Below are 22,576 nucleotides of genomic sequence, written 5' to 3'. Positions count from 1 at the left end.
TCCTTTTTGTGTCCCATCATTGAAATGTGGAAGTAGGGAGCAAGATATCTGGCTCCCTTTATGTTTAATGAAAATATTTTCCTATATTATGAATGTCAGATATGTTATTACTTTACTAACATAGTACTGAGTGCAATTGTAATGAATGAATGTGAGAAAATCTCTCAAATATGGAGGCAATTAAAAAATTTTGCTTCTACTATATCAGGTACTTACATACACCTCACGTTTCCGAATTGCCTATTATTTCCAACTATCATAGGGGTTTCTATCCCTCATATGAGACTTATTCACACTATTAGTGTAGCTATACATTGGCTTATTGCCTTTCATTGGAAATCACCATCAGTTCCACTCACCCAACTGAAAACAAGAATAAATAATATCTCATAGAAAAAATATTCCACACGTTATAGAACACCATGCACCTCTATAATACAAAATAGGATCCCTGGGTCTCTCATTCTGATGTATTATTTGGACTTTTAAATAACTAGTTCTACCAATTGGGCTCCTCATAGATTTCTGAATTACATAGACTTATTCAATATACCAATATCTATATGTTAATTAAATATCAATATCATGCTTACAGTATGCCTTATTTTTTATCTGCAATACGTTTTTTTTTTTTTTTTAACAAACCCAACTCTACATTTCCTTTACTGAAATGATACTTTAGTTCTGTACTGTACACCATTATATAAGTTGCATTTCTCTTAGCCCTTGTACGGACATTCTGACAACCAAATCCATTGGATTTTGTCTGACGGATTTTGTCCTAAACTGTTGCATACACACGGTCGGACAAAGTTGTCCGAAAATCCAATTGTACATAACGTGATGACGTTATTTCGTTACGACGGGACTACGTTCAGGCTAGTAGCCTGGCTAGTAGCCAATAGCTTTGGTCTAGGAATTTGATCTGAGCATGTGTTCCACTTTGTCCGTCGGAGTAGGCTACACATGATCGGAGTATGTCCGATCGGAGCATTTTGTTGGAAAATTTTACGGACAAGTTGGAAAACTTGATCCGTCGGATACTCCAACGGAAACAGTCCGATGGAGACCACACACAGTCGGATTATCCGACAAACCGGTCCGATAGGACACATTCCGTCGGAATCTCCGACCGTGTGTACAAGGGCTCAGGCTACTTTCACACTGGGGCGGGGGTGCATTAGCAGTAAAGTGCCGCTAGTTTTAGCGGCGTTTTATTGGTGTTATAGCAGAAAGAAAGAAAGGGTTAAAAGTGCCTGTGTTGCGTTACTGCCAAAGCGCTTAGCAGGCACATTAATTTCAATGGGCAGGGTGTTTTGGGAGCGGTGTACAGCACTCAGCACTCAGGCTTTCACACTGGGGAGGCATGAGAGGCGCTTTTCAGGCACTTTAAAGGCGCTATTTTAGCGCTCAAACTGAAAAGCGCCCCAGTGTGAAAGGGGTCTTAATGTGCGATTATTTTTTGTACCACCATTTTATACCAAATAAAAAAGTTTGTAAACAAAAGTACTGAATGCAGTTGGGAGTTCTCTGAAAGGCATGATGATGAAACTGAGATACCCAACACTGAGCAAGTCAATGCAGAAGGGGCTAAACTATGTCGAGGACAAACTCTAATCAGCTGCCCTACACCACTCTGGCCATAGTAGGGCCCATGAAAATGGAAACATCATCACAACACACCTACCATCAGCTGTAAGACTGGATTATTTTGATTGTGGAATGTTGCTTTCTGATAAGATTTGGATCCACCACCGTTTTACCCATGTGTGGATCAGCCATTGCTTGACCCATGCCAAAATTGTTGTTTTTTCGGAAAATACCATTATGTACTTTTTGCTTAGGCAAGTTAAACAAATACAAATATGTTTTGCAAGGCAGCGTCTAAGAAAAAATTAAAAATCAATTTTTGAAGCAATATTTGGATATGAGGGAACAATATTTGCATATGGGGGAAACAACTCAAAAAGCTTATCAAAGCTAGAAAAAAAATCATGCAAGTGAAAATGACACTGGCCTACATATTGGGAAGTGTACAAAGAAACAATATATATACCCAAGATACACAAAGATACACCAAGGCTATGATATCAGCAACATTGAAAATTATTATGTTAGGTTGTGATGCACTAAGCATCAACTAGGAAAGAGGTGAAAAAAGGGCAACACACAGAGTAATGCAGGTCACGTAAACAGGCACACTCTAGCCACTTTAATACCGGGCCTCTTTTTTAGATGTGGTGTTTACAAGTTAAAAACATTTTATTTTTGCAAGAAAATTACTTAGAACCCCCAAACATTATATATATATATATATATATATATATATATATGTATATATATTTTTTTTTTCTAACACCCTAGAGAATAAAATTGGTTGTTGCAATACTTTTTGTCACACCGTATTTGCGCAGCGGTCTTACAAGCGTACTTCAAAAAAAAAAATTACACTTTTTTTAATTCATTGAATTGCGTTACAGAGGAGGTCTAGGATGAGAATTATTGTTCACACTCTACCGATCGCAGCAATACCTCACATGTGTGGTTTAAACACCGTTTTCATATGCGGGCGCTACTCACGTATGCGCTCACGTTTGCACACGAGCTCGGCGAGACGGGGCACGCTTAAGAAATTTTTTTTTTCTTATTTATTTTACCTTTTATTTTTTATTTTTACACTGTTTTAAAAAAAAAAGTGCCACTTTGCATCCTCTGGGACTGTGACATCATAATGGGCGGGGACATCATCCGGTGATGTCCCTATATAAGTTGCCGCGTGCCTCATCCCTGCCATTGTGACTGGAGGCAGCGACGAGGCAACATCTCCAGAAGAGAAGAACAGAAGAAGAGAAGAACAGAAGACGGCGACAGTGGCAGCGGCAACAGAAGACCTGGCCACCGCCTGTAAAAGAGCTAGAAGAAGGCGTGGTGGCCCGGCAAGAAGAACCGAAGAGGGGGACCAGACCCCCGAAGTCGGAAGAAGAGGGCGGCGGCAAGGAAGAAAGCCGGGCTCCTCCGCTAGTGAAAGAGCTAGCAAAAGAGCAGAAGATAGCGGAGGAGTCCATCGAGAAGACCCCCAAAGACGGAAGAAGACCCCCAGAGCTGTGCAATAAACTATTTTAACCCTTGTGTGTTGTGTTTTTTTTTTACTTTTTTTCACAGGTGAATGGGTAGGGGTACATTGTACCCCATACTCATTCACATAGGGTGCGGGGCCGGGATTCGGGGGCCCCCTTATTAAAGACCCCGACAACCAACGGCCAGGGTTGTCGGGAAGAGGCCCTTGTCCTCATCAACATGGGGACAAGGTGCTTTGGGGTGGGGGGGGGCACTCGCTCGTCCCCACCCCCTTTCCTGGCCGGCCGGGTAGCGTGCTCAGATAATGGTCTGATATGGACCTAGGGGGGACCCCCACGCCGATTTTTCGGCATAGGGATTCCCCTTTAACTCCATACCAGGTGACGGGGCCAGCGACGCCTCCTTCGCTAGCCTCCGGCTACCTGGAGACGCGCTCAAAATGAGCGGACTTTCCTCCGGGCGGGAAAAGTTTGTTCATTTCAAAAGTACGGCGGACTGGCACACACACAGCCAGATTGTCCGCCGAAATGCGAGTCCGGATTGTTTGATCGTGTGTACGAGGCATGACACGTACTGAATGACGGGTCGGCCCCCTTCAACTTCTGGGTCTCCAAATTGGGCACATGGCCTGAGCTTGCCCTTTACGCCTTGGAGGTGCTGGCCTGCCCTGCAGCCAGTGTATTATCTGAACGTGTATTTAGCATGGCAGGGGGCGTTATCACAGACAAGCGCAGCCGCTTGTCCAGAGCCAATGTGGACAAGCTCACGTTTACTAAAATTAACCAGGCATGGATCCCACAGGACTTGTCCATACCATGTGCAGAATAGACAAGTATACCGGTGTTCTGACAAAAACTGTCTGGCCATCGGATAGTGTCCGACCCGAGGACAAGGAGATTCCAAAAATCTCGGAAGATGAACGGCGCCTGCCCCGTGAGTGCAGGTTCAAGCCCCACCATCCAAGTGGACATACGGTAGCACATAGTAACAGGGCCCCTCATGGGCTCGCTTCGCTCATCACACTTGGCTTACCACGATTCGGGCACGGCCTCGCTTCACTCAGCTTGAACCCCGGATGCGGTGGCTTGAACCTTGACTCACCGCGCAGCCTTGTTAGCCTTTGGAGATTTTCGAAATCCCCTTGTCCTACATACTGAGCAAGTGCAGTACAGGGTGGACACTATCCGACGGGGGAAAATAATTCAACACATCACCGGCCTTACCCAACCATTGTTGTATTTTTGAACCAGTGTTGGCTACCTCGTCCTCCACCTACACCGCCACATCCACCGCCACCACAACCTCCTACTCCATATGGACCTCGTCCTCCTAGGTCAAGATTATAATTTTTTATTTTTTTAATTTCAAAGTATTTTATTTTCCCACTAGCTTATCCATTAAATTTAATAATTTTTTTCCAGAAAGGGCGTATTCTGGGACATTCCCACCATATGTGTGGCATCGTGCCGTTGAGTTTCTGAGGTTCTTAATCACTTCCTGTACCTCTTCTTCTGAGAAGGGGGCCTCCAGCATATATATATTTTTATTTACTTATTTTATGTTATTTTAAGTTATTTCCCTATCCACATTTGTTTGCAGAGTACTTGCCATGTTCTTAACAACATTTTGTTGCCATTTGCAGCCCTCTAGCCCTTTCCATTACTTTTTTAGAGCCATTTTAGTCCTCAAAAGTTCGGGTCCCCATTGACTTCAATGGGGTTTGGGTTCGGGGTCAAGTTCGGTCCCGAACCCGAACGTTTTTCCAAAGTTTGGCCAAACCCGTCAAACCCGAACATCCAGGTGTCCGCTCAACTCTAGTAGAGACACCATTTGTTTTTTCATTTTTTTAAATCCATAGTACCAGACCTGAAGGGCCTGGTGTGGACTGGGAGAACCCAGGCTGATTTTTTTCCATAGTATTTAATTGTCTGCTTTTTTTACAATCAGCTGCAAGTGGGGAAGCATGGCGGCTGGCATCCCGGTTGCTTAGCAACCAGCTATTTGTCAATAAAACAGCCTTAATTGGACCTAATTTACAGCATGCGATAACTTATGCAAATGGATAACATCAGGGGCGTAACTATAGGGGGTGCAGCAGTCGTGACCGCAACCGGGCCCTGTGCTGCAGGGGGCCCATGCAGCCCCCCTCTACATATGGCCGGCAGCAGCATAGGCAGCTAGGGGTGCCAGTGCACCATGCACACGGGTGGCTGGAGGTGGAGGGTGACTAGCAGAGCTCCATGCTCGACTATCGCACTGGCTTCTCTTTAGTCGTGCATTCCCCACATGACCTGTGTCCTCGGCCGGCTCCTCAGAGTACCCCTCTCCTGCTCCATGCATTCCCACTCAGTCTGATGTCTGTTCTCCCCAGCCAGAGTCCTGCCTCCCCCCCTGAGTCCGGCCCACACTGCACTGCATACTTCTCCCGGGTAAACAAACTTTAAGCACACAGATGCAGTGCAGCCCTATGAGAGACGGCTCCCTGGAGGACACTGCAGGCTTGTCTGTCAGCCCCCCTCCTCCCCCGTCATACACAGATGATGAAAGGCCTTTCTGGGAGATATGCTGATCGCCCGTCCAGCACACTGGATGGAGCCCAGGCCAACATGGATGAGTGAGCGGCCTGCAGCTTGGTCATGGTGAGTGAGAGGACCCCATCCCCCACACACCATTACTTACCCCCTCCATCTCCCCCTCGGGACAGGGGCCCCTTCTCACGTGGGGACAGGGACCCCCATCTCCCCTGGGGACAGGGACCCCTTCTCACCTGGGGGAAGTAACTTCATCTGCCCTGGAGAAAAGGACCTCATCTCTTCTGGGGACAGGGACCCCATCCTGCCTAGGGACAGTCCCCCAATGGGGCACCTAAAAATTATTAAAAAAATGAATAAAAAAAAAACTATTGAGGCCAGTGGTGGAACTACAGGGCTCACAAAGGTCATGGAAGGAAGGGCCATGGCTGGGGTTCAGGGGGGCCCTTCATGGTTTCTTGCATCGGGGCCCTGAAGGTTCTAGTTACGCCCCTGGATAACATGATACCCTTATCGCATGTGGTAAACGTTAGTGAATTGACCCCTTTTTATTTCTATGTAACACCCTTTATATATAAATATTTTATTTGCACCACTTTGACCTTCATCATCATTAAACCATATTTGGAAAAGTGTTGAAACTGTCTCTAAGCCTTTTAATGCAAACTAAAAGAATCCCTGATTCTTGAAGTGTGCAGGGTGCAGCCGAGAGTGGCATTTTTATGTAAGTGACAGCACAGTGTGAGATTGGCCAGTCCTTTGTCAAAAGTTGGTGAGAAGGGCAGGAGTATGATACCGCATTTCGTCACACACAATGATGCCTGAAAAACACCTTGATTACGCTACAGATAAAATGCATCTCCACACACAGGTATAGATCTAAATGGACCGTAAATATCAAAGAGAACATTATTACCAATATTAAATGGTTTGGTTTTAGTGCCGGTTTTTACATGCAGAAGATTTTGCAGCACCACAAACATTCCAGGCCTAAATATGCAGGAAAAAGTAAGACCTCTCTATGTTTTAATATGAAAAGGAGAGAAGCATGGTCGGCATTTAATCTGGCTTGGAAAACCTAAATTTTTTATTGTGGATAGGAAAATTTTCTCTATTATGCTGCTCTTGAACAAGATCTCATTTATGGAGATGTCTCAGACCGGGAAGAGGAGAGAGAAGTACCAAGACAATGATAATTTTTCATTCTGCCACAGTGGTTTATTTCAATGAAATCTCTCTTAGAGAAACTGTTTTTCTACTTAATCATTCATGCCTTGTCCAGTTAGCCTGACTGACATTTTTATTTCAGGAGCCAAGGTTTTAAAGGAACATTATTCAGTGCTGCTGGCACTAGTTATACCTTGCTGCTCAAGAACCTGAACATATGAAAATATTTCAACAGTAAAACAAAATGTACCTGTGAGATCTAATCTGTTTTCTGGTCTGAGTGGTACAGAAAAAAAGCAAAAAGTTTAGAGATTGCATAACCAACAAGTTTTAAAGCTAAACTCTAGTCAAGATCTAAAAATGAATAAGGCAGTGCCCCCACCCCCTGCACTGCAGGGGTCAGTTGCTCATTTAGTCTAGGGCATGGGTGCTCAACCTGTGGCCCTCCAGCTGTTACAGAGCTATAAGTCCCATGAGGCTTTGCAGGGTTGACAGTTACAAGCATGACTCTCAAAGGCATGATCTGACTGGTAGTTCCGCAAAAGCTGGAGGGCCACAGGCTGAGCACCCATGGTCTGAGGTGTGAAAAAAGCATCAATACTTCCTATTCCTCACTTCCACCTTCCTCGCTTCATCCCTAATGTATGACCAGTCCCATGAAGCAGTTCTTCCTTGCCACTCCTCCAGTCGTTGTCTCCCCAAAGTTATTGGGAAGCCTTACTAAAACTGGTGCACACAGAATCTTTTACAGCTCTGCATAATAACCAGCTTCTAATGTCAGTTTGTTCAATTAAGCTTTGACAATCGCTTCTCTGCCTTTTGGCTAAGATCAAGTGTAGTATCTGTTCTTATCAGTTGCCAGAGGAGGCGCTGTGCTACTCCTATAGAGAGGAGGGCTATGCAAATCCAATGACATAATTGTGCCTGGAAGGGTGGTTTTCATCAGGGATTATGCCGAGCTGCCCAACAAATACTGGGGGTCGACCAATGGTCGAGTCTGAAGCCATCCAGAAGGGTGCTCCTGGTGAGGATGGGTGCTGCATCGGGTCGGGCCAGAGGGTCGGGTCCCTGGCCTAGATTGGGGTAGTTCCAGCTCCGGTCAAATTTTTGGGAGAGAACACTGGATCCCCTTTCCCACCGGGAAAGCGGTCAGTATTTCTCAAATGTAATTAGGTAAGAGTAATGGGAGCAACGGTTGAGCCTGATGGTAAGGACTCTCTCCAAGCAGCCAGAACTTTAGGCCTTCCTGGCTGGGGTGGGGACTGCTCTGATCTGGGCTGTTGGCCAGGGTTGTGATGAAAAGCCTATGGTGAATGTGCCCCTAAAGTGGCAGTTCAGGGTTGCCGTACAATCAGTGAGTGAGGGTCACTTCACCATGCACACGTTTTTCACACCTGCCTCTAGGGCTGAGCCTTTTGGCTAGGACCAGAGAAGTTTTTTATTCCTGGCTGAAGGGCCGGCCATTGTATTACACAATGGTCACTTTCACTTCTCCCACTTCCTTCTCCCCCACTTTCTATTTATTTATCCCTTTGTCACTTTTTGTATTATTTTGTTTGGTGTGTACACATTTTGTCACTGTGTGATTAGTAGGGTGTGGGTCCTACCCTTAACCTCTTGGGATGTGGGTGGACATGGCCTTTTGGCTTTATTCACCCTCTCTCATGGGGTCTCCCTTCAGGGGAGCGCCACCAAGTACTTGGGTAGGTCTGTTTCGACAGACCCTACAGAGAAAGGGGGTCCATCTGGTTTCAGCCAGATGGACCCAAGTGAAGTATCTCAGTCCCCATCTGGAGCCCTGGGGGATCAGGGTAAGGTCCTTCCTAGGGAGGACTAGTGTAACACTTCTTTGGCACCAGGTGGAGTTTTTGGGTGTTTGACACACCACGGGCTTTAAAAAATAAAATAAAATTAAGTGTTGACAATAAAACCTAGAAGTTGATTGGTTACTATGCAAAGCTGTACCATATTCGGTGTGCTCCAATTTTAGGAAACCTGCCGTTATGTCTGACTGGAGTTCAGCTTTAAAGGCCTGTTTACAATGGTGTGCACTTTTTTAATCATGTGATAACAGTTGCATTTTTGGCTCCAGCTTTGAGTATGCCCATTCATTTTCAACAGGCCCTCAACACATTTCCATAGGCAAAACAAACATTCCTGCGTAATTTTTTTTATTATTATGGCACTCTGCAAAGCAATGCCTGTGCTCTTTATTAAATGCATTGCGTTGTGCTTAGAGGCAGGTACATTTGTTTTCCCATGTTTTTCCAGGTCTACACAATGAGGGTGCCATTAAAAATAAAGGATTAGTCCACACAAAATGAATATCTCTCTACTGTGTAGAAACTGGCACACTTTAGCACTCAATTATATATCCCCATTTCCCACAGCCATTTCTAATTTGGCTTTGGAAAACTCAGTTGGGAAACATTTAAGAAAAAGGAAATATTACCACTTGTTGACTCAGTAACAACGTTTCCCTGGAATTATTTGAAAAATTTGGCAACCTGTGTGCATAAGATTTTATTTTATTAATATATCTTTTCCAAAAGCAACAATAATTCTTGGGTCAGAGTTGAACCCCCCCCCCCAATAATATTATCTTGGTAGAAGTAGGTATGTCAGCTGCTTCTTTTGCTGCACCCCCTTACCTTCTTTGCATGTGATGTCTCTGTCTTCAAAATGGATAAACACAAGTTACCCTGTGTAGCACCATGATGTTTAGACAGAGTTGCTGGTAAATTTATTTGCAAGGTGATAGTTGCCTTGGCCAAATAATAGGAGGTCAATTGATTTCCCCCTAATTCTGTAATTGCTGCACTCCCTCCCTCACTAGATGGTCGGGTATCTGGTGGCATTAGATAAGACAAGGGCATTGCGAGGACAGATTAGGAATGGATGGGGTGTCTCAGTCAATGGACAGAGATTTTCTTGGGTCCCTGCTGAGAGAGCCTATTTATTTGGGTGAGGTCAGGTGAGAAAGGTTCTGTGGCACCTGGACGGCTGTCTGGGTGGACTTGTGTTTTGCTGCCCCGGGCTGCTAGGCCAGAGTCTGAGGCCTCTTCTGAAGACTCTTCTGGCCAGCTTTAGCACATCTTGCAACCCTGAGTACGTATTTATGAAACGCTGCACCACCAAATTGAGGACATGTGCCAGGCACGGCACATGTGTCAACTTTCCCTGGCTAAGGGCAGACAGGAAGTTTGAGCCATTATTGCACACCACCATTCCTGGCTCCAGCTGGGATGGTGTGAACAACCTCTGGGCCTGTCCCTGCAGAGCTGCAAGAATCTCTGTTCCAGTTCCAATCTCTGTTCTACCCCCTCCAGAGGAAGGGGTAGAGCTCACAGGTCTGGCATCATCATCACCAGCTGTATGGAGACATGGGGGCATAACAAGCTGCAGCACCAAGTCCTGTCCTGCATCCCTTCGAGTTGCAAGCAGCATTACCCAGTGTGCTATGAACGAAATATATCGTCCATGTTCATGCTTGCTAGACCGCATGTCAGCAGTAAGGTGGATTTTATGGCTGACTGCCTTGCCCAACGATGCCAGAACATTCCCTTCCACGTGATGGTAGAGAGATGGAACGTCCTTACGTGAAAAGTAGTAGTGATTGGGAACCTGTGGTAAAGCGCATTGTGCGAATTCACAGAAGGGGGCAGAATCCATCAGGCTGAAAGGAAGAAGTTGGAGAGCCAACAGCTTTGACAAGCTTGCATTTAGATGCTGGGCATGTGGGAGGCAGAGACTGCATTTTTTTTCTGCAGCAGCAGATGGGGCATAGAAATGTGCCAGATACAGTCTACAGCTGGTGGTGTGCTGCTAGGACCTGGGACACCCTGTGCTATACCATCATCCCTGTCAGCGGAGGATGCTGAGAGGTAATGACTCGGTATTGCAGGGGCACAATGAAGTGGATAAGGAGGAGGAGGAGGTGGTTTTTAGTTGCTCTTGCCAACGGGCTAAGTGGTCGGACATTAAATGCCTTGTTAAGCATGTGGTAACCAAACGGTTGGTGTATTTGCAACATTTGATGTGTCTGAGACACAGTGTGCAGATAGCAACAGTGTGATCTGCTGCAGATGAGCTGAACAAGGCCCAGACAGCTAAGCTTTGAGGAGTGGGTTGGGAGATAATAGCTGCAGAATGTGATAAAAGAGGGTGGCTGCTCTCTACTCTTTCTTGATGTCGGCCTCCTTGGGGTTGTGCCGCCTCACCTTCAGTTTCCTCCTCTGCTCTATCTGGCAAGCAAGTCGCATCAGTGACTTCATCATCATCCTCATCATCATCTCCATCTCCTTCATCTTCATCATTACCACTGGAGTCAACTTAGCAATACGCTGCGGCTTGGGGAACATGAATTCCAATTTCTGTTTCTGTGTTCCTCCCTCTCTCTAAGCTTATGTTCCTGTCATCCTCAACCTCAGAACCAACATCTGAATCCAGTAATGGCTGGGCATCATCAAGGCGCAAGTGGCTGACTCTGTGGTCAAATAACTCAGCTGACTCCTCAATGGCTGATGTTGGGGCTATGGCAGGAATAGATGTGGACAAGGAGGCAGATTTATCCACTCTGGCAACTGCAGGGGAATGCACACTTGTCTCTCCTTGCATGACAGAGGATGAGGAGGCTGAAGAAGGATTAGTAAGCCAGTCCACCACCTCCTGTGCATGCTGTTGCTGGATAGCACGGGCAAACTCACTAAAGAGAGAAAATGATGCTTTGCCTAAGGACTGACCACCACGTCCACCTTTGCCTGTGGACACATTTGTTGCTTGCCCCCTTATAAGGGAAAATCTGCCTCTCCTTGTTTTCTTCCCAGACATAATTGGGAGGGAGGGGGCGGTACATATAAGCAAATGTAAAGAAGTTAAAATCTGTACGTAGATGCACTTTAATCAATGTAAAGAGGTGTTTGATGCACTTTAATTTGAGTACTCACACTACACAGACACACTATAATATACTGCAAAATAATATGCCAATCGTACAGTGATGCACAGAACTATATGGTGTTAAACTGGCAGCAACGCCCACAAAAGTAAATGACGTTAAACTGGCAGTAAAGCACAGAACTATATGGCGATAAACAGGCAGTAACGCAAACAGGACTATATGGCGTTAAACTGGCAGTAACGCATACAGAACTATATGGTGTTAAACTGGCAGTAACACACGCAGAAGTAAATGGCGTTAAACTGGCAGTAACGCAATCAAATAGACGGTTTCCAACCGTCACTACACTGATGTTATTTGAACTGTCCCTACTCTAGCTATACACTAATGTAAAGATTACTGACATAGTCTCACTAAACTACACGGAAACTGTCCTTACTCTACACTAATGTATGTATGAATGGCAGGGTCCCACTACACTACACTACACACTATGCAAAGCTGAATGATGGTCCTCGACTGACACTAAACTAATATTCTACACTGACCATTGAAGCAAAATAGCACAGTATAGCACACTAAAGCCCCATACACACTATCAGATTTTCTGCTGATTTTTGTCTTCAGATTTACCAAAACCATATAATATGAGATCAAACCTTAGGAGTTTCAATGTGTATGCAATCAGGCAGGCCCTAGCACTACATGGTTTTGGTAAATCTGAAGAGAAAAATCTGCATAAAATCTGATAGTGTGTATGGGGCTTTAATACCATTGAAAAGAGCACTATGATATCTTTCTATGCCGAAATCAAACTGAAAATTGCTGCAATTGAAAGAATACTTTTATACTGTGGGGCGGGAATAAGGCACGATTAGATAAAGTCATGATGACAGTGTCCAATAATGATTCTGTGCCCTGATTGGCTGAAGCTTTCACTGCTTCAGCCAATCAGGGCTTGCAATGCACCGTTCAGCGCCGCAATGCATTGTGGTCGGTTCGAGGGGCCGAAACTTATGCTCAGCCCGAACCGCTCGTGCATCCCTACTCACTGGCCACTGACCCAAGCTTGTGACCTGACTCTGCTCATACCTGAACTTACCTGGTGCATCCTCAACACATTACAAGCTTTACATCTGCACATCTAGCTCCGGTCACCAGTTTCTGCACTAAAATACTTGTGCCCTTCAGGTGCCCTTGCAGGCCTTGTCTCAATTTCCAGGGGTACTCATAGAGGTACTGTGCAAGATGCCATTCAAGCCATTTCAGGCTCCTCATACAGGTACGTGACACTGTTTCTCAGATTACTGACTTGTATTTTGAGTATGCTTTTTCACTGCTCACTGCTCACCCTGGCCTTTGGCCGGCATTTCTTTTCTGAAAATGTCTGTTGACTTTGGCTCAGATTCTATCCCTGCTTATTTTCATTCTCCACAGGTTTGCCCGAGGGCAACATCCTGGCATACAAAGAGTGTCCATAACTTTTTGCGAGATGCTCTAGTGAAGGTCTGATGTGTGTGCATAGACATTGTGCTTTATACCTTGTTAAGGCTCACACCCTCTCTAAACATGCAGATAGCACAGAGGGCCTGCTATCCAGTTTGTCAATGATGGTTCAATCACAAGTGCAAATATAAGGAATAATAGGGGGCAACCTTGTCTTGTACCTTCATATGTGGAGAGGGGGTCTGAAACAGTATTGCTAGTTTGGAGAAAGGCAACATGATCTTCAAAAGTTTAATTTATTTCATAAAACAAGCACCAAACCGAAACCAATGGAATATATGATTATTTACAGCTAGTCCGTAGAGTCAAAGGAATTGTGAGTATCCAAGGCTATAATTACTCTAGTGTCCCTATTATATTAGATTCACAAACAGTTGTCTGATGTTCATATTTGTGGCTATGCCAAGTATGAGACCTTGATCAGATCTGACAAGGAAGGTAATGGCAGTGTTATGTCTATTTGCTATGACGAGTAGTTTTATGTCTGTGTTAATTAAATTGGATGATGAAATTTACAGCCTTTGTTCGTATTTAGAATGAGAATTAGTTAGGTCTCACACATGGATGAAAGCAGCCTGTCAAACATATGGTCTGGAACTGATTTATATTAAGATTTTGACCTGATTTTTGCTTGGAATTACCCTAAAATACCCTTCTCTCAGACTCAAAAGTCACTTCCAGCTCTTCCACTCCAGTGGTCTTTGCTGGCATAGTTGAGTACCAACAACATCCCCATCACATGCTTCTTCACACAGACTTATAGTGTGAAGGAAAAGTGGAAGGTCTGCCTGAGCAGTACTGGTTGCACTAAATCAAATTCTGGTGCCTTGTGAATGCACAGTGATATGACATACACTGTGCAAATATTATAACAGGACATTAGAAGTAAGACTAGAAAATAAAGGCTACTATTACCTTGTCTCTCTAACTGAATATTTCTGTGACTTCAAGTGGGCTTTAATGACTTCCTACTGAAGTAAGACATATACAGTATGGGGTGACACAGAGGTGGGCTTTCTTCTGTAATTCTGCATATATGCTGTATGTTTTTGTGATGGGAGTGCACTCAAACACCCCCAGCACAGAGACTGAGCTGTGGCCAAGTTTTATTCTTCATCTAGCAATCAGGGGTCAGGAGCCAGAGTGGTCACTTGTTTTATACACTTTCCTTGCATCTATTTTGCTTTGTGGGCTTGAGCTAGGTTAGTGTTAGTGTCTGTGTCAGTTTTAGTATCAGTGTAATTTAGGTAGGATAACAAAAAACCCAAAATGTACACTGTTGTTTCTGAACCCTACTATGAGTACACACAACAAATATTGCACGCATATGTGGCATACCCATGCACATAAGTAGTAGGAAGGAAGGTTTTGAGGGTTATTCGTTGGTGGTGGGAAGAAAGTGTTTAGCGAGTTACTTGCCTTTTAGATCACTATAAGTTTCTAGAAACTAGATAGACCTTAGCTTAGTAGTACCATGTGCTTGAATAATTCTGGGTGCAAAGTAAAAGTCAGAGCAGGTTACATAAGCTAGTATTCCACTATTTTTATTCCAAGAGTCAAAAAATGTTTGAGACTAAGGAAGCTTCTATAAGGTAACTTCAAAAGAACTAACTCATATGCCTCTAATGTTTCCTCCATAGTGAATGATTTTCAGATGTTGGATTTTTAATGTACTCAAGCTCTGCTTGGGTGCTCTAGGTTTCAGAAGATGCAGTCTTGACAGAGCCATGAAGTCAGCTTTTAGATCATTGATAGCAGAAAACAAAGTGCTTTTAATGTCTGCTGCTATTTTTGTCATTTCTGAAAGCTTAAGAGGGTGATCTGAGCAGTCCTGCTCCCTTACCCTATCCTCTGAAGCCGACATGGAATCCTCGCTATGCTCTGCCTCGTGGCTTCTCAGCGCCATCTTACTAGCGGGGCGGCCCCTGGTCCTCTGTGTCCTCTGTGCCTGGGGATCGAAAATGTCCGCTATACGGCGTGCTCCAGAGGTAGGATAGGAGCTCTGTGGTCCGGGACAATCAGGCAGTCTGTCTCGTCTGCCCATCGCACATTCGATACGGCTGGAGGGGAAGCTGGTGTCACGGTCCGGCGGAGCTCAGCTAAGCGGCGTCCATTCCCGTCGGCGTCCAAGCCACGCCCCCAAGCTCTACATACTTCTGACCTCTGTATACTGCTGTCCCACACTGAAAGAGCAGAGGCAAAAAGGGATAGAGCGGTGGAGAGGCTGTCTTCCACTGTCTCATCCCATACCATTCATTTTATTCAGATGAATAAGCACCTCGAGGAACTTGACAATCGGGGTCGCAGACAAAACATTAGAGTGAGGGGGATCCCCGAGAAGATTGAACCTGCTCAGATAAAACAAGCTTTGCAGTCAGTGTTTAACGGAGTGCTGGAGAGACCTAAGGATACTGACATTGAGTTTATAAGAGCGCACAGAGCGTTAGCATCAAAGCCAAGTGACACAGCTCCTCCAAGGGATATTATATGTTGCCTGCAAAGCTTCTCATTGAAGGAAGAGATACTGGGGAAAGCAAGGAGGAATGACCAGATCTTTTTTAATGAGCACGTTGTGGCACTATATCAGGATCTTTCCCATATCACATTGCAGAACAGGCGAGCTCTGCGTCCCTTGACTAACGTTTTAAGGGAGAGGGGTATCCCCTATCGATGGCGCTTTCCCTTTGCGCTGAACGCCACGTTTATGGGAAAACAATACTATCTGCGCATGCCTGAGGACATTCCAAGTTTCTGTACACAGCTACAAACCCCATTGATTGATGTGCCGGAATGGTACAGAGAATTTCGTTGCCCCCCGATGGGGACCTCTCCACCACATACCCCACAGTCATCTCCGTCGAAGCTAGTAGCCAAAAAACCTCGCCCGGACAAACCCCAGAGCTTGAACAGGGGCAGATCATCACACCCTGGGACACACCCTGGGACAGAGTACTGGCCACAGCCACATGCCTGAGTTTAGAGTGGGGGCCTGTTTCCCTCGGTTTCATTTCTTTTTTTTTGGGCCGGTTGATAACTGGCTTCACATATTTTACACTTGGGCACTGATATGTTGGATAGCCACTTCCCCCAACTGATGACTATTGCTCGGGGTCTGCCGAGCTGTTTCTAGAGACTCCCCCCCCTTAGAAAGTAAGTTTGATGGGGGGCTGCTCCCCCGCCCCCCCCCCTTTTTTTTTTTTTTTGACGGCCTTTCTCCATACTGACTTTACTGTAGCTGAACTGAATATGTTTTTATCAGGGGAATGGCCTGAGTGGCGCAAGGACACACTGTTTTGTGTATACGCAGTGATGGGGGAGGGACGGGAAGTATTATCCTTGTCCTTATTATTTTTTATTCTCATTACTGTTATCCTAGTTATGTTTATACACTGGGGTGCGGGACCGGGATGTAGCTGTGACCCGATTATTTTACCCTTAGAGATTGCCATCTAGGGAACGGATCACAGACCGCTACAGGGGGATTGTGGGGGTGTCAAGTGTGGCAGCTGGGGATATATTGAACCCCAGGATCTGCCAGAGTTTCATGGGTGGTATGGTAGTTGGTGACTACTGCAGTTTTTATTTGAGTTGTTATTTATTAGAGGCGCCCATAGCGCAATATTAAAATAAATTTCGTGTTCATAATTTTGTTCATGATCTCATCTTTCCGGCTGGAAGGGTATATATGTGGCCTTAATATGTGTTTGATCTCTGAGTCACGGAAGGATTGGAGCGGTTTTTCCTCATATTTATTTAAACAGATAATTAATAGTTTCTGTATTTTGGGCTTTATTTTTTCTTGTTTTCCATTTGCTGAAGGAAAGTCCTCCCATTGCTTCCACCTGTGCATTGCTGTCTGGTTTTAACCAGACAGGGATTCACAACGTTTTTTTTTTTCTTCTCCTCTCCTATAGTAGATAGGAGGAGACATTTTACCTATTCACTCCATTTGGGTGTCTATCCACCTAAGTGACGGATTTTTTCTTTCTGTTCTTTTTTAATCTTTCTTTACCCTCCCCCTTTGTATTTATTTAGCAATTGTACTTAATATGGCGTACTCTATGTTAGATGAACATGCTTTTGTGATCTCCCATAATGTCAGGGGCCTAAATACGCCGGAGAAGCGAATGGCGTTGCTTAGGGAACTCCACAAGCAGAAACCGGCAGTGGTGTTCCTTCAGGAGACCCACTTCCGGTCCGGCAAGACTCCTAAATTGTATGATAAACATTATCCACATGCTTTTCATGCAACAAATCCCGAGGCCAAATCTAAGGGGGTGACCATCTTGCTACATAAAAATGCTGACTTCACTTTACACCAGCAGTTGGCGGACATTGCCGGAAGGTATTTATTTTTGAAGGGGATCTGGGCGGGAACTCCGGTTACCTTGGCTAACGTCTACTTCCCCAATACTGCACAGGTCACTTTCTGTCAACATGTGGTAGATGAATTGAAGGGTTTTGCATCTGGCTGTGTGGTGTTGGGGGGAGATTTCAATTTAGCGCTAAATCCCCTGCAGGATACATCAGACGGCAGGTCCAGCACCCCGTATAAAAAGTTACGTAAAATTAAGACACTTTTAGCTTCCCTTACTTTAGTAGATACTTGGCGTTTGGCAAACCCCTCAGGTAGGGATTACACGTACTTCTCTTCTTTGCATAATAAATTTACACGCATAGACTACATTTTTGTTACTCAAAGGGATATATCCCGTATAAAATCTGCCAAAATAGGTGTGCAGACCCTCTCTGATCACGCCCCTATATCGCTGCAATTTTACAAAACGAACATACATCGTAGCCCCCACTCGTGGAGACTAAATCCCTCCCTACTCACGGATAAGGACAATATTGACAAAATAGCGGATACAATTAAATTATATTTTACAGAAAATGTCTCTGAGGAATTGTCGCCTTTTACAATTTGGGCTGCTCATAAATGCGTGGTTCGGGGGGAGCTCATACGGCTGGGGGCGGCGAGAAAAAGGGTCGCGGAGAGGGAGACCAATGACCTTATACAGACCATTAGAGACCTAGAGGGGAAGCATAAACAATCCTTAGCAACTGATACAGCAGTAATTTTATTAGATTTGAGGAAAAAACTACAAGCCCACTTGAACCTTAAAGCACAGAAGATCCTTTTCTTTAGGAAGGGGTTCTTCTATGAATATAGTGATAAAACAGGCAAACTTTTAGCGAAGGCCCTTAAAGAAACACTTCTATCGACGAATATTGCTGCAATTAAAACCAGTGCTGGTCAGATAACACAGGATGCCGCAAAGATTGCGCAAAGATTTCAGGAATATTATTCCAACCTGTATAATTTACCGCAGCTACATAAACCTAGCGACTTAAGGGGGTCGTCAGCAGAGATTACTTACAAATTTCTGGCTGACAGCGGACTCCCCAAACTTACTGAGGAGGAAGCGCTGTCGCTGGAAGAACCGATAACTGAAGGTGAACTCACCGCAGCTATTAAGGAATTAAAAAAGGGGAAAAGCCCCGGACCGGACGGCTTAACAGCCCACTACTATAAAACCTTCACGGAATTATTGATTCCACACATGATTAAGACATTTAACCACTTTCGAGACCCGCAAGCGTTACCAGAAGACTTTCTGAGAGCGCACGTTACAGTACTGCCTAAACCAAACAAAGATCCTCTAGACTGTGCCAGTTATAGGCCGATTTCTTTATTGAATGTGGACCTAAAACTCTATACAAAGATACTAGCGAACAGACTGCGCCCATTGTTGTATAAACTTATAGGTCCCGAGCAGGTAGGTTTTATGCCTGGTAGGGAAGCGAAAGATAACGTGATTAAGGCTCTTAATCTTATACACAGGGCTCAAACAGAACAATTTGAAGGCATGCTCTTATCTACAGATGCAGAGAAGGCCTTCGACCGTGTGTCGTGGGACTTCCTGTATGCGACCTGCTCTCATATAGGCCTGAGAGCATATATGCTATCCTGGATTAAAACTATTTATTATAACCCTACGGCACAAATTAAGGTGAATGGGACACTGTCAGATAGGGTGCAGATACGGAATGGGACTAGGCAAGGGTGTCCTCTTTCGCCCTTGCTGTTTATACTTACTTTGGAACCGTTAATCCGCACAGTTAATTTATCATCCTCTATACAGGGCTTTCATGTAGGCGACAAGGAATACAAGTGTGCTGCTTATGCGGATGATTTATTGTTTTTTATAACTCAGCCGCATGTTACTATGCCCAACTTGTGCACTATATTTAAGCATTATAGCTATATAGCGAATTTCAAAATTAATTACAAAAAATCTGAGGCCCTCAATCTTACGCTACAAGAGACCACGCGGGAGGCCGTTTTACGCAACTGTAAATTTAAGTGGGAATCCCGCTCTCTCAAATACCTAGGAGTTCATTTGACTCCTAGTTTGAACGAGATATATAGCCAAAATTTTTTGCCACTGTTACAAAACGTGAAAAAAGACCTGGAGAGATGGACACTTAAACATTTCTCATGGTTCGGTAGGGCAGCTATTGTCAAAATGACAATCCTGCCCAGATTTCTGTACTATTTCCAGACGCTGCCCATATGGTTACCTGCAAATTTTTTTCGGTCATTGAATGCCATTCTTAGACACTTCTTATGGGCATCTAAAAAGCCACGTATAAGCCCTGTAATACTCACTAGAGATAAAGGCAGTGGGGGAATGGGATTCCCCAATTTTAAAAATTACTATAAGGCCACTCATCTTACTAGAATGATTGACTGGACCTGCCATGCGGACAATAAAGATTGGGTGAAACTTGAAAACGATGTAGGCCCTATTCCAGTGACATATTCCCCTTGGATTCCGTGGGACCTATGCCCTAAACAGCTTAAGCAACATCCCCTTATAGGGACCACTTTAAGACTATTACAAACTGTGACTCAAACGACGGGTTTGACTACTTCACCTGGCCCATTAACACCGCTAGTAGATAATCCTGACTTTATACCAGGCCTGCATAAACCTATCCGGCACTTCATATGTGGGAATTCGCCGTTATTAGCCACTCATTGTTTCGAGGGTAACAAGATTAAATCAATGACGGACCTACAACATACTTTGGGCTTAACCTTTTTGAGCCACTGGACGTATAGACAAATACATGATTATATTTTGAGCCCACGGAGGCTCAAACATTTTATACGACCATTAACGCCATTTGAGGCGGTTTGCCTTCGAGCCAACGCCTCTACGAAAAATATCTCCCTTACGTATGCTTGGTTACAATCCGAAGCACGTCTGGAACCCAATAAACATAAGCTTTTCTGGGAAGCAGCATTAAATACATCATTTACAAACGATCAATGGTTACAGGCATGTGTATTTGCTCATAAATGTGCAATTAGCACGCGATTACAGGAAACTTCTTTTAAACTTTTGACGAATTGGTATAATACGCCAATTAAATTGCATAAGTGGTTCCCCGCTGTTCCAGACTTATGTTGGCGTTGTAACCAAGCTGAGGGCACTTTACAACATATATGGTGGGAATGTGACCTAATTAGACCATATTGGGCCCAAGTGATTAGTATTATACAACAAATAACTGATACACAGATCCTTTTAGACGCTAAATGTTGTCTACTACACATTACTGACCTTTCAATGAGAAAATATAAAAAATCGCTGATTAGATTCCTACTAACGGCCGCTAAGGCGGTGGTACCGAGATATTGGAGGAACATTATGACTCCCTCAATTACGGAATGGCTGGGAGAGATAAGATATTTGCACAAAATGGAAGAAATTAGGGCCATAGCTCATGAAAGCACGGACAAGTACATGGTTACTTGGCGACCTTGGGTAGTGTTTAGTTATTCCTCTGCATACGCCTCTCTGACACGAACATGAGGTGGAGGGGGCGCTGTGTGTTTGGGCTAGCAATGCCCGCCTTTTCCTTAGGGACAATCGCATCTTTTTCCTTTCTTTCATTCTCCTTTTCTAAGGTGCTAGCCTTGAGATAGGCTGTCACCTCTTTTCTATCTTCTTTTCTCACATTTGGTTTTTGTATGATAAGCAGTAGGGTGTAACCTGATTGGCATAAAGTTATAATGCAGAAATGTCGGGACAGGCTTTTACAATACATTAATGTATATGTTTAGGTCCTAGTGATGCTTTAGGAATGGCATTGTACCTATCCTTCTATTAAGAGGTCTTTCCATTTTTGGAGGGGCTTATTAGCTTAATGGGATCTTCTGTTAATTTGTTTATACGCAACCAAGATGACTAAAAGTATGAGTCTGTAACCCTATTTGTTCACACAGGCAGTTGTATCTGTGATTATTATGCATTGTTATGTTTGTATTGTAACTGGTTATTTCTTTAATAAATTCTAATTGTAATAAAAATAAAAAATAAAGAAGATGCAGTCTTGGCCTTAGCATGATATTAAAATATCCATACGGCCCACATAAAGGTGCCTCACATTATAGTTTTGAAAGCCTCTTAACATATCTCAGAGTTAGAGTTAAGGACATTTTTGGAACAGTAGCTGATAATACCCTGAGCACATTCCTCTCTATTTAAAGATTTTTCCAGCGAAAGCATGCCTACTACGGGTCCGTTCACACAGGGACAACTCAGATCCGACTTCAGGTTACCCCTAGTCGCCTCAGGTCGGACAACATGTAAAAATCAATGTAAGTGAATGAGAGCCGTCTTAATGCACACTACTGAAGTCGTTCCGACTTCAGAAAAGGTTCCTGTACTACTTCAATCCGACTTGTAGGCGACCTATATCCATTGATTTCAATGGAGGTCGCCTCCAAGTCGGATCTCCGTCTATACGGAGGCGACTCTCACAGAATTATCAGCTCTCAAGAGGGAACTCCACGCCAAATTTATGAAAAAAATTTGGTGTGGGTTCCCCCTCCGAGAGCATACCAGGCCCTTAAGTCTGGTATGGATTTTAAGGGGAACCCCCTATGCCAGAAAAACGGCTTGGGGGTCCCCCCCAGATCCATACCAGACCCTTATCCGAGCACGCTACCCGGCCGGCCAGGAAAGGGGATGGGGACGAGCGAGCGCCCCCCCCTCCTGAGCCGTACCAGGCCGCGCTCCCTCAACATGTTGATGAGAACAAGGGTCTCTTCCCGACAACCCTGGCCGTTGGTTGTCGGGGTCTGCGGGCGGGGGGCTTATCGGAATCCGGGAGCCCCCTTTAATAAGGGGGCCCCCGGATCCCGGCCCCCCACCCTATGTGAATGAGTATGGGGTACAATGTACCCCTACCCATTCACCTGTGAAAAAAATGTTTAAAAAAAACACAACACAGGGTTAAAATAGTTTATTGCACAGCTCCAGGGGTCGTCTTCCGTCTTGGGGGGTCTTCTCGCCGGACTCCTCCGCTATCTTCTGCT

At 44.6% G+C, this 22,576-nt stretch overlaps 1 pseudogene; it reads left to right on the top strand.

Annotated features, from left to right (window-relative positions):
* Positions 1-7,579: 7,579 nt before the first annotated feature.
* LOC143941741 (U2 spliceosomal RNA) lies at positions 7,580-7,695 on the top strand (annotated as a pseudogene).
* Positions 7,696-22,576: the final 14,881 nt, after the last annotated feature.

This window comes from Lithobates pipiens, unplaced genomic scaffold (genome assembly GCF_037356315.1).
Source record: "Lithobates pipiens isolate NorthernLeopardFrog02 unplaced genomic scaffold, aLitPip1_a1.2 Scaffold_3, whole genome shotgun sequence".
In the NCBI taxonomy this organism is placed as follows: domain Eukaryota; kingdom Metazoa; phylum Chordata; class Amphibia; order Anura; family Ranidae; genus Lithobates; species Lithobates pipiens.
This window is presented reverse-complemented; position numbering and strand designations above follow the sequence as displayed.